This window comes from Betta splendens, chromosome 5 (genome assembly GCF_900634795.4).
Source record: "Betta splendens chromosome 5, fBetSpl5.4, whole genome shotgun sequence".
Classification (NCBI taxonomy): domain Eukaryota; kingdom Metazoa; phylum Chordata; class Actinopteri; order Anabantiformes; family Osphronemidae; genus Betta; species Betta splendens.
In genome coordinates, this window is record NC_040885.2 from 4,450,345 (window position 1) to 4,463,984 (window position 13,640).

The 13,640-nt window shown below is 39.2% G+C and overlaps 1 long non-coding RNA gene across 1 annotated transcript; it reads right to left on the minus strand.

The window, feature by feature from the left end:
- Positions 1–6,550: 6,550 nt before the first annotated feature.
- On the minus strand, positions 6,551–13,640 carry LOC129604180 (uncharacterized). The gene is made up of 4 exons (XR_008694854.1): positions 13,476–13,640; positions 12,726–12,901; positions 12,579–12,630; positions 6,551–12,410 (listed from the first exon to the last, which is right to left on the minus strand). It is a non-coding gene; the product is annotated as an uncharacterized LOC129604180 (long non-coding RNA).

Sequence of the window (13,640 nt, forward strand, 5' to 3'; positions counted from 1 at the left end):
TCACTTCATTGATAAAGGCTTTTTATAGTCATGGTGCGCGCGCGTAACTCTGAGTCAATCAACTCGGAGTTGATTAAACCAACTCTTTTCAGCTGTTCTGAAACCGAAAACTCCAAGTTTGCAAACTCAGTGTAAGTCAACTCAGAGTTCAGTTTAAACTCAGAGTTTGTTAAACCTCCTTCTTGAAATGGGCCCCAGGCTTGATCAAGGTCTTATTTCACAACATATGTAGTATATTTATAAAGTAAATAATTATTTAAGCATTAATTTATCACAGTTGTTTATCTTCACCATTGAAACTCATGGCCAGATATATTTTATAGATTATGTTGTTTAAACAGATTTCACATATTTATGGCTAAAAGGAAATACTGTGGGAACAGGCCAAATTATATCTTCTCGTTGAATTTGAGGATTAATTCTAGTCAAAGGTTATGTCTAAGTCTAAGCATCTAAACTTCCTACTAATACTCTACTACTACTACTACTTATACAACTACTCACAACAACCAGTTCCGAACGTTAATACTGTTCTTTCAAGCTTTGCTGTTGTCTTTCTGTGTGTATCTGCATGTAAAAAACATCACAGCAACAAAAAACAAAACATTAACAAATGTTTTTTACTACATAAAGTCAGAACTCAAAGTTCTTCATTACATAAAGTCAAGACTCAAAGTTTTTTACTACATAAAGTCAGAACTCAAAGTTTTTTTACACATAAAGTCAGAACTCAATATTAGATTAAATATAATTTACTGACCTATTTATAATTTTGCTATGTTACGTCACTTACAAGGGTTGATTTATCGTTTGTCACTTATTGTCATTATGAAGGATATATGTGTTCAATGTTTTAATCCTGTCAGAAACAGGAACATGTTATACTTTGCTGGAGCTGCACCCTGCACACAGACACAGAAACAGGAAGTGGTTTGGGCCTGCTGACTTATTTTGAGTAAGCTGGAAAGGCCAGAAAAAGGTCAGCAGTCTTAGGGTTGAACAGTTCAAAGTTCTTCATTACATAAAGTCAGAACTCAAAGTTTTTTACACATAAAGTCAGAACTCAAAAGTCTTTATTACAGTTTTTTACTAGTTTTTTACCTCAAAGTTGGAACTCAGTTTTTTACCCATAAAGTCAGAACTCAAAGTTTTTTTACTACATAAAGTCAGAACTCAAAAGTCTTCATTACAGTTTCTTACTAGTTTTTTACCTCATAAAGTTGGACAAAATTGACTTATATCGACTTATTTTGAGTAAGCTGGAAAGGCGAAAAAAGGTCAGCAGTCTTAGGGGTGAACAGTTCTCAGCACTCAAAGTTCTTCATTACATAAAGTCAGAACTCAAACTTTTAACCTCATAAAGTTGGAACTCAGTTTTTTACCCATAAAGACGGAACTCAAAGTTTTTTTTACATATAAAGTCAGAACTCAAAGTTTTGTACTACATAAAGTCAGAACTCAAAGTTATTAATTACATAAAGTCAGAAGTCAATGTTTCTTTACACATAAAGTCAGAACTCAAAAGTCTTCATTACATAAAGTAACTTCGGCTAGCTAGTATAGTTAGCTAACTAATTCTCCACCGGCGCCACAGAAATATTCTTTTTAAACCTACTTGACTCCTCATTAATGGTGTTTACGACAGAACGGCAGTTTGAAGCGGAGCCTCAGCCCGCACACCTGCCGTTACAGCTCGTTCAATCTCCCCCAACGGGAGGGAGTCGGAGCTGGCGGCCATGATGGCTTCGACTTCAGGCTTCTCTCCAGTATTTTCGTCCACCGATCCAGAGTCAGATGTGGGCGGAGCTATGCGTACTGTTTGACGTGTTTGAGTTCGCGTCTCTGATCTGAGACCAGCGCTGTTTGAGGGTAGGGATGGAGTCTACTTGCCCATTCATGAATATTCAGTTTTACACTCGACCAACATTTAACATTTACATTTAACATTTAACATTTACATTTAACATTTACATTTAACATTTACATTTACATTTACATTTAACATTTACATTTACATTTACATTTACATTTAACATTTATATTTAACATTTAACATTTAGATTTAACATTTAACATTTACATTTATATTTAACATTTACATTTATATTTAATGTTTACATTTAGACTTTTGCACATTTAACTAAATGTGAGAAAACATGTTGTGTCATTTAGTTAAATGTGAGAAAACTAGTTATAGGTGCTACTTTTACATTTGGCACCCCATATCTGTGGGGTTGGGCGCAGCCAGCCGGGGAGGAGCGCATTTCCAAACAGGACAAAGAGTGGCGTCACTCAAGCTGTAAGAATCTGGCCACAAACTGGATTTTTACAGTCTGTTATGAACAGTAACACACACAAAGTTTTTTCCACACAAAATCAGAACTCAAACGTGCCCTGTTTCAGAGGTAAGCGGTATCTGTGGGGCTAGGCGCAGCCAGCCAGGGAGGGGCGTGCCCAGCCCACATAATGTATTATGAACGGTAGAACATAGACTGTTTTTTAGACATAAAGTCTCTCCATGGTGGCTTGGTGGCTCACTTGTTACAGCATTGGCTTGGGAAGAAAGCCAACCATAGTACCTTCATGAGCCTAGTACCTGCGTGAGTGATGGCCCTGTTTACATGACAAAAGCAGTCGTTCAGAGGATGTCGGCTATAGCGAGGGGTCTTTTGCCCACTGGCCTAGGTCTGTAAGGTCGAAAGGTTCAAATGACACCTTCTCATGGTGCTAGTGTTAATGAGGCCAACGAGGTATGGCACTACTTATTCGTACAGGTATATGTATATTTTCCTATTGTGTAGGACACACTGTCCACCTTTAAGATCAGGCTTAAAACCTTCCTTTTTGATAAAGCTTATAGTTAAAGATGGTTCAGGTCACTGGCAATGATTGTTAGTCACAGGAAACATCTCTTAATTGAGCTGCAATAGACATAGACTGCTGGGGGACTTAATTTATACACTGAGCTCCTCTGTGTCCTTCTACCTCTTCTGTCCAATAACCTCCCATCATTGTTCTATGTTCAACTAACCTTGTCTCTTTCTTTCCAGTAGTTGTGCTCCCCCCCCCCCCCCCCCCTCTCTGTCTCTCTCTCCTCCACTCTGTCCTCACCTACAGGTATCATAGGACTCAAAGTTTGGTGTCTGTGATGGGAAGCTGCGGATCCAACCATCCTGCCTGTGTCCAGTCCCTGGTCCAACCATCCTGTCTGTGCTCTGTTATTGCTTGTTGTTGTTGCTGTGCTTTTCTTTCTCTCTATCCCCTCACCCCAACCACTCAAGGCACATCCAGCCTGGTTCTGCTGGAGGTTTCTTACTCGTTAGAGAGGGAGTTTTTCCTCTCCACTGTTGCTCAAATTAAATGCTTGCGGTATGTGGGATTTGTTGGGTATAGTTGTGTGAGGTCTTAAACCTTACTTTGTAAAGTGCCTTGAGATAACTTTGTTGTGATTTGGCGCTATATAAAAAAATAGGAAATATTTAATTAGCTAGTTAATTAAATGATGGCTAATTTTGTAACTTGTCATTACATTGTGCTGTGGTGTTTTAATGTTTTTGTTTTTATTAATAAGTTCTTACGACATTACATGTTAGTTTGACGCACTGTGTCGTGCGGCCACAGTGTACATACGTAGCACTTCAAAGCGTCCACCTTTTTTATTGCAGTACGGTTGCGTCACCACTGCGCAATGGGTGTGTTCCTGACTAAGGATTTTTAATCCTGCAGCAAGATGAAAAAAATCAGGGTGCTAGTCTAGTTTTAACCACCAGGTGGCACAAAGATGTGAGGTCCGACTGTTAATTTCTATCTGTGTCTGTACAGATAAAATTCCGTTGTGTGGTCATTATTAAGCACAAAAACGATGTCATGTTTATTGTTATGTTTATGTCATATATTGTATTGTATATGTTATAGAATATTATGTGTCTTTGCTCGCTAGTGTGCGCTAGTGTTTGTAGTCAATTGCCGAAGCTGCTGATGTCTTTACACAGTTCCCAGGCCAGCCGAGAGACACAGTCTCTTCTCCAGCCAAACCAATACAACAATATAAGTATAGTAACATAAAATAGGAATCTATATTTATTCATCAATCTGTGTTATAAATGTATTTTATATGTATATCTGTACTTGTCTTCTGGTTTGTTGGTCATGAAGAAAAAATACAAAACAAACTGGATTTTCGTTTCTCTTGATATGAGCGACAAACGGAATTCAAGTGTTGTTGTCTTTTCAACACAAGGCACAGAGTTGGATTTAAAGCTGCTTTTTCGTTTTGAGAAAAAAAACAGAGAACGAAACAATAAGTCGTTCTCTCGTTATAGCAGCTTTTAAGTTGTTGGAGAAACCAAACTCCAAAAATTTACTCAGACCGCAATGACCTATAGTTTTCTCTGACTCCGAATAAAACGTAAGAGCCTGAATGACAGAAGATGTGTCCAGACAGAGCTTAACGAGAAATGTATGCATGTGCAAATGCAGGCAATGAGAGAATCGGGGAAGTTGCGTCACCGTCTGTGATGTGACGTTCCAACGATTTGGTGCTGAGAAGCCACTTATTCATAGGACGATGACTTGGATCAAGTTGTCAATGCGCGCTAGTGTTTGTTGTCAATTGCTGAAGTTGCTGCTGTCTTTATGCAGTATGTCCTTGTGTATAAGTACTGTCCAACAGATTGATTTCTCCAACAGAGTAAAAGCTGGGAAAATGAGAAAACGAGTTGTTTTAGAATGTTTTAGAACCGGAGGACCTGTTAATATGAACACGCTGGTAACAGCACGTGGGTATTTGAGTTGTCTGTCGTGGCAAAGCAATCAGGACCACGGCTCCCAGTAAGTCCAGTAACTTTGTATTGTAACGAGAGACCTCCCACCACACACGCTGTAAAGTTTGCTCTGATGGTACGCACGTTAGACGCCAGACGCACAGTCTAAGAAAGTGAGACTCTTATTTTGAAACACAGTACAATGACGACAGGAAGCCGGTTCTCAAGGGCAACTTAAGTAATGGATTTATAGTTTCCTTTGCAGACAACATCAGCTGAAATCAAGTTGTCCAGAAAATAAAATACAAAGAACATCCGTTTCCTCGTTTCACTTGATGTAAGGAAAAATGGAATTTAATCACAGCACCGTGTTCAAAACGAATAAACGAGCTGAAAACAGTGTTTTTAAAACTAGACCTGGAATTGGATTTGAAGTCGTTTTCTCGTTTTCCCAGCTTTTATTCTGAGGGGGAAATCAAACTGTTGGAACATACACGGACCGTTTTCCTGTTTCTCGTTAAAAAACTGATAAACCGAATTTAATCAAAGCAGCGTGTTGAAAATGAATAAACAAGCTAAAAAAAAGTGTTTTCAAAACTAGTCCCGGAATTGGATTTGAAGCTGTTTCTCGTTTTCTCCTTTTGAGGAAAAAAACGGAAATGAGAAAACAAGTCGTTTTCTTGTTTTCCCAGCTTTTACTCTGGTGGGGAAATCAAACTGTTAGAACGTACACGGACCGTGTCACCATGCTGCCCAGTCTTTGTTGATTGCACATAGAGAAGAGACACACAGTGTGTTTCCAAATGTTAACGGTTATACTGGATGAAAACGAAAATAACTCCTTCTGCTCTGCAGCATAAACCACTTTGACCATTTTTAAGGTGGGAATGACCTTAATGAAAAAACAAGCAGAAAAACAAACTTATTATTACACAGGCAACACAGTGGATTTGGAACTCGCTCTGCGCCGTAAACACGCACCTGATGTTGGTTCAGTCGCTAAAGCAAACTTCACATCACTTCCCCCTACTCCCCGTATTGGAATAGAGACATGTTAACATATTGTCACCACTCGGTCAATAGGTGTAAAATACTTTAGCTCCAAGAAAAAGAAAAAGCTCCATGGGAGATCGAGCAGCATGATCAGCTGCGCCTATGTAGGCTGTGGGAAGCCAAAACCTTTCACTTCACTTTTTTTAAACGCTCTTCTTATGGTATGGCAGACTACCACTGCTAACTTGTAGAAGATATAACATAATAAAATAAATAAATCTATGGTATGCCAGAACACCAGGAGTGAGCAGATCTCTGACTTGTTAATGCAGCAAGTTGTTTGTTCTGCATGAGTAATAAGGACTGTTTTACACTTATTTAGCCGAAGACGAAACTCAAGAGGAGATCGGACAATTCGCAAAGCTGCACCTAGTCTGTGGAACGCTCTCCCAGAGCACACGAGAATGCCACAGACTGTGGACGCTTCTTAAAATTTATTTATTTACCGGAGATTTCAAAGTCGGCCAAATCCAGAGTCGCTCAGATTTATTTGCGACACCTGATTCTCCCGCAGGAATAATGTCATAATAAAATCGAACGCTGTACATGGGAGCGCGCACTCGATCTGTCTAAGCATACAGTACAGCTGCTTATTTCGGTTTTGAACTGCCATAACTTGGAAATACTACTATACAAAATACTACAATTGTCTCCTAAATAATACAGACAGCCAGCCCTATTAGTCATTTGCTATTAGCTTGTAGGCCAAAATATAAAAAAGGTAACAATGCTGATTGTTCAGTAATTACTTCTGCTCCCACCGAGATTCGACCCGGGACATCTGAAAATCATTATTTCAATTGTTTTTTTTTGAAAATTAATGCTTTCACCAGATAAAACATTTTGCTTTAGATGAAGCATATTTACTGTACTGACACTGTACCTACTTTACTGTACTGAGGCAGATGACAGAGTTGTCTTTTGTGTGATTTATTATAAAAATAAAGGAAAATAAAAATAATGGGGAAAGCAAATCAAAAGCATGGATGTTGATCGTGCACATCAACAAACCAAAAACCAGCTGGGGAGATCAGTGCATACAGCACGAAGGTGTGATGCAAAGAGCCCACGATCCTCAAGTTGTCTCTGCCTTTTAACCCCTTTCTCTGGCTCTGGTGGAATGTCTCTCTGCACCAATAGAATTGTTTGTGCCACCTTATCTCGCCGTGAGTGAGAATGTTTACATTTTCACTGCATCATCAGTCTTGTTATCCAAAGGAAGGAACACCAAGCTTCGAAGACAAGATGCATTCGCTTTAACAGTCCTGGGTCTGGTGGGGAGTCAGATAGGATGGAGCCAGAGTTCGGGTGTAAACGACCAACATATATCATAAGCTATTAGTCAGTCAAATGAAACATCAGATGTTTAGACTTGATATATGACAGGGCACAAGAGATTAGTTGTTTGTGTAAGAATGTTCAGTTCAGTATTGCAACTTACCAGCACATGACGGCTGTGTTGGATAAGAAATAGCACAAAGGCACAATTTTTCCATTACACACACCAATATATTGGGTTATGTTTATGCATAGTGCTGCAACTGTTTATGCCTTGTGACATCTTGTGTCTGTGAATAACTTGGAGGAAGCTACAACATGTGTCTGCATATCCATGTTCAGACGCACACACAGCTAACGTTATGGGTGAAGGTTACTTCTTTGTACCTGTGGAAAGTTAGCTAACTTTAACAAAAATTTAACTTTTACGTTTATAGTCCAGCATCATGAGGATGTATTTCCTGACCATCCAACAAACAGGTGTTTTGTCATCTACACACAGGAAAGTAAGTGAATGTAATGTTTTTGTTTACACAAAAATACAAATATTTCTCAATGAACCTGAACTGACTGACTGCTCAGACATGTGACACTTACACCACACAGTGGGTAGACTAGACATATTTATCTGTAATCATTAAAGTGTCACCATCTATACATAATGTTGTGTTGTAATGCTGTAGATTAGCAAACAAAATGTATGCATCATAGTGCTGACACAAAAAAGTTACTGTTAAAAAACATGTTGCTACAGTAGCCTAATGGATGGAACACAAAAATGAATGCATAGAATTATTATTATTTTTGTCTTGTTATTTGTGATCCTCAGACCTCTCTGTTCTTCACCAAGATAGAAACGAGCCCTCTTCTATACGAGTTTTAAAAACTTCCCAGAGGGAAATTGCTTCACCTGCTTTGATTGCAGAAACAAAAGGAAGAGCTGATAATATAATCCAACAAAGAAAGCTGGTTATAATGGCTAGTTTTACAACTGATTCTAGTGAGTGAGTGTGATGTACAGGTAGGTGATTTAAGATTGCTTATTGTACAGTCTAATTGCAGCAAAAAACAAAGATCTCCTTCATACAGCAAGGGTGGATAGGTCTGAAGCTGCTCCCCAGGTGAAAGTCAAGGTCCAAAATAGATGTCAGGTTTGCCAGGACCCTTCTGTCACCCACCTTCTGTATTGCGTCCCAGGACAGGACATGGCCCAGGACAGAGCTGACTTCTGAACTACTATGTTCCTATTTTGTCAGTCTAAATACCTGTTTCCAGTAATGTAGGGTAATTTTGCATAGACACAGTTCTAAATTGGTTTATTTTTAGTAGCCAAAATCTCTGTCAAATAAAACTGCCTATTGGCCAACAAAGGTGAGGTGACCAACAACTCCAGCCTGCAGCGGCATGTCTTGTTTGAGAAGCAACCTCTTTCACTGCCTCTCGGTAGCTGGGATGCGCCAGCCTGTATAAAAAAAAACAATGTCATTTTTACAGTTAGTTGACTAGATAAGCAACACTTACGAGAAGACAGCAACAACATACATGTTAGACTTAGATAGACCTTGCCATAACCCAAATTCACAGGTCTACTTGGGCTACGACATACACACGACAGGCTCTGTAGTAATTAGAAACACAGCTGACTTTCACAACTTACTATAACAGCCAAACCCAAGTTGTACTGAACGTCATGTGGAGGCTAGTGCTAGTAGCAAGTGGATCACGTCTTGTAGGAACAGAGCCCTTCTTCAACCTCAAGCCCTGTAATAAATATACCCTCGTTTTCAAAGCAGACAGAGGTGAAATGGTGTCCACACACAAAGAAGCATTTAGGCAGCGGTGCTGGCACAGGTCCATTTACAAGAGCTCCGCTGGTAAAATGAAAAGGCTGCAATGCTGGTTGGAACAACCAACAACGGAGCACCTTCGGAACCCTAATGGCCCTATGTCAATTTGTGTCACAGTAAGTGACTTCTTCTTCTTTTGTCTTCTAAATAGTGGGTGGCAACCAAATAAAAGGTGCATTACCGCTACCTACTATGCTAGAGTGCACAATGAGTGACTGAAACGCAATGTTGCATGTAAATTTTGGTGCCTAAGCTGGTTCTGTGAGTGGTTAATAGAATGCAGATGTACGCAGTCCGCCAAATTTGAAACCGATGGTCCGGATTGGATAAACTCTCAAAATGTGAAATAAGTAGGGGGCGTACGTCTAACACACCAGGAGTGTCTCCACATGAACCAGAGAGTCATATAAATGTACCAGACTGTCCAAAAAGTGAATTTTGCATGTGCAGGGACCTTTAAACTATTACTATTCTGTTATACTGTAAGTAAAGATTACATAGAGGAATATCAATGCTGTAGTTGTTTGTATTTTATTAACTCAGTCTAAGGCACTACACTAATAAAGAGTGATACTCAAGTTATAAATATTGAATATTAACTGTATGGCAGAGGAAATTCAACTCCACAGGAAAGAAGTTACTGCAACTCAGCTCTACAGTTTGTTCAGTGGTCTCACATTGACATGTAAGATAAAGTAAAACTGAACTGAGTTAATTTCAAAGCCTAGATTTAGCTGTGCAGTAATTCAAATTTAACTGAATGTTAAAGAAGAAAATTGATGGCTATTTATAAACTGAAAGAAAACTGAAAGAAGCAGGACTCAGTGGGACGGAGTCTACTCTTTCATAAGTGTGGGAAGAGCGATCATATCAGGACTTTGCAGACCTGAACAGCTGTTTGGCTACCGAACAAGGTGGTTGGCAATTAGACAAGTTTCAGCTTAATATATAATACAGTACAGTACTTAGTTTGGCCTCATTAAATAGTAAGTCTGTCTACCAAAAGATCCGTGAGTTAAATACCTGCGGATTCAGTTCACTAAGCATTTAAACACAGTTTTAACATGGAGCCTGTTTTAGGTTTCTATCCAAGAACCAACCATGTTATTCGGTCTCCAGGCAGCTGTAAATGGCAGCAACGTTTCTATCGATCTCCGATAAAATCCTTTGTTATATAGCCCTTAATAAATTAATAAGCGCATCATAGCCCTGTTTTTAGCTTGCAGGTAAAAAACAGGAAGTGAAAATTAGACGGTCTTAGCTTCAGAATCAGAAACAAGACCCGGTCCCTACCCTTTCCATAATGTTTAAATGTTGTTGTCTTTTCTGTTAATGTCATCGTGTTTTTTGTTAATGTTGTTGTGTTTCTTGTTAATGTCATTGTGTTTCCTGGGGCCTGTTTCAAGAAGGAGGTTTTGTGGAAACTCTGAGTTTGTTAACCCCGAAATAAGGAAAACTCAGAGTTTTCGGTTTCAGAAAGCGGGGTTACTTAAACCCGTAAAGCGGGGTAAGTTTAAACCCGTTTCAAGAAGCGAGGTAATCGAAACTCAGAGTCAGTTACTATGGCAACTTACTCTGTGAACCTAACCTGGTCGGGAGCAGGTTTTATTTGGGAAACCCAGAGTTTCCTTCGGTCCCCGCCACTTTTTAAAGTGAACAGTGTTTAAATACCTCGTTTAATCTTTCAGTACATTCATAGATTTCACCTGTTTTCTTCGCGCAGGAAGCAAAATCCTCTAGAAACAGGCACTTCCCTACAAGATCCTGTAGATGAGGACGATGTATTAATTCACACGGCATTGCATTTACGCCGCGAGAGGATTTTGACGCCACGAGTTAATTTTCTGTAATATCGCCGTGCATATTTATTTTAGCGGTACCGTTTTTTTTGAGACTCCATGACATATGTCAATAATCTTATCCACCCATACTGTACATCAAACACATCACCTGCAAATGGTAGTTTTCTTTATAACAGTGGAGATGCTGAGCACGTTAGTAAAGGCACTGTATGTAGAAAAGCTCGACCTCAAGCGCTTTCCTTGACACAAACTCCTTAAAGCCATTAAAGAGGAGTTTCACAGGATTGCAGGTATGTGGTATTTAATGCGTTTCAGTGAGGCTAATCTGAAAAATTATGATGAATTAATAACATCTTGCTGTGACCTGAAATAAACTAATAAATGTGCAGGTGCACTGACTACTCTTTCGAATGGTCACTGACGTATCATTGTTTACACCACCAAGATCAAATGTGATGCTGCACATATCATAAACGTGAACTCATGAATATATTGTGAGTCAACCCTAAATAACAGGCTGCACTGGGGTAAGTACATGGATGTCCTATACACTTATTTCAATGCATGCACTCTGTCACGATCTGGTTTCTTGTCTCTTGTTTCTGATGCCTGTTCCTGCTTTATGTTGAAAGGACTTCCTGCTAACGTCACATCATCAGCTGTTCCCTGTCTGTACTGGTTCGCATTATCCACACCTGCACCTCATCTGCTATCAGTCCACTTCGTATTTAGGCTCCACCGCTCACCCTTGTAATTTGCCAGATTGTTGCGTGTTATCACCACTTTCCAGCGTTCGTTGATCTAGTCCTGTCGTGTATCGTGTACCCTGTTTTTTGACCACTGATTCCGAGCCTGCCTAATCCCTGCCTGTCTTGTCTGCCCTGGTCTTCTGCTCTGCATGTTACCGTCCTTGTCTGGCTGCCTGACCACGATTCCACACACGATTTGGCATTGTTAACCTGCCCCTCATGTACGAACCTTGCCTGTCCCTGGCGCTGTCTCCGCCTGACCTTGTTTAAACCTGCATAACCTCTCGTGTATGACTCTGCCTGATCTGGACCCTGTAACCTGGAATAAACTATCCTTTTACCACCGTCAAGCTGTGTTGCGCTGTGCATTTGGGTCCTCATCCGTGTGTTCTTGACACACTCACACTCATGGGAGCAGGCCCACAAATACAGGACCCTGAGGAAGACTCCTTCCATCATGGTAATCTGCACAGTGGATGGACAGTCAGAGATGTGATTTGCTGTAATGTCTTAATCAACCATCACCACCAATAAAAGAAACTGAATAAATGCAAATCATAATTCATTTGTTTTTTTTTTCATTTCCTACAAATACAAAGGCAATTGTTAGATTTTATGATTCTTCCAATAATTCATACAATTCACCTTTAACTATACACTCATCTCCAGCTTGTGTTTGGGAATTTCAATTTCTAGATCTGTCTTTTCAATTTTGTGGTACATGTATAACATTTCCTCGGGATTTAGTATATACAACTCAATAACCGGTAACTTAAAATACAGAAGATTTAGAGTTACAAGACATAGTTCCTCATTACTCTTACAGAATTGAACTCTGGCATTTACTAAACATCACTGGACTGTGTGCATCTGTGCAGCAGAATGTGACGGACCCTCCTCCTGCTGTTCTTTCACAGTCTGGGGCAGAGGGGAGATAATAATGTCACTATACTTGGAGATCAAGTTACATCATTTAGGCTACGCAACACAAACATCAGAAATCATGTGCTGTGTATAAACTGTATTAATATTACACTTTATAATACTGCTTATCATAATTTAAGCTTTATTTAATAGTATACTTACAACATCCTGGGTTTCTGTTGTGACAGGAGGATTCATATATTACTATCAGAATCTGTTAAGACCAACAAAGAACCCAACCCAGACTTTAAGAAATGAATATAAAAAGTAGCCTATGTAAAAAATCAAATATATAGGTAGGCTTCTTACATTTTACAAATGCACTTGTATGCTGGGGAGTGACTGGTTCTGATGAACTCCCTCCAGGAATTCCTTCAGCCTCTGCTTTCCAGTGTTCATGCCGAGGGCCTTCTCCTCTGCATGGGTCAGTGGTGGAGGTGAAGGTCCTCCACCAGTTGTTCTAGCCTCTGCCTTCTTTCTGTTGGCTGAGTAGAAGTCAAATGATTTAACTGTGTGAAAACATTACACCCATGTTGACAATGCTGCTGCACTGCTATACTCTGCATGCTATTTAGTTATTTAATATGTCAAATGTTGTAAAGTCAGGTAGTCTACACCAATGACATGATGGTGCCTTATACCTGTTTGAATTATGTTTTTACATTTCATTTTTAGCCACGTTCTTCTATGTCTGCAGGATTGTGCCTACATAAAAACTGAAATTAAATTCTTATATTATTACGTGTTTTGGGTAATTTTTAAAAACCTAATTAGATTAATGTAATAATTGCTCTCCATAAAACTTATTGGATTATTGAATTATCATTACTTTACAAATCCCACATCAACCACAACAGGAATTTTAAAAATGCATAGACATAACACTGCACTTTTAATTCATTCAAACATCGGTATTTTATGCAATTACTGAAGAAACTTCTTAGATGAGTGAACAATTACTTTAAAAGTCCTTACTTTACAAGTGAAACATAACAACAATACTAAAATTATTCACTAATTAGTTACACCGAACACTGTATGATTAAAATGTAAACTTACGCATTGACTCGAGCAGCTATTTTCTTCCAAGCTAATTCTTTCTCTTTCGCCGCTGCAGCCGTGTTGCTTTTTCTACCGAATATAGACTCGTAGTCACTATATGCTTGAGGTCATATCCATTTTCGGACGTCTTTTGTTGTCCTGTTGCCATGGTGACTCGTAATA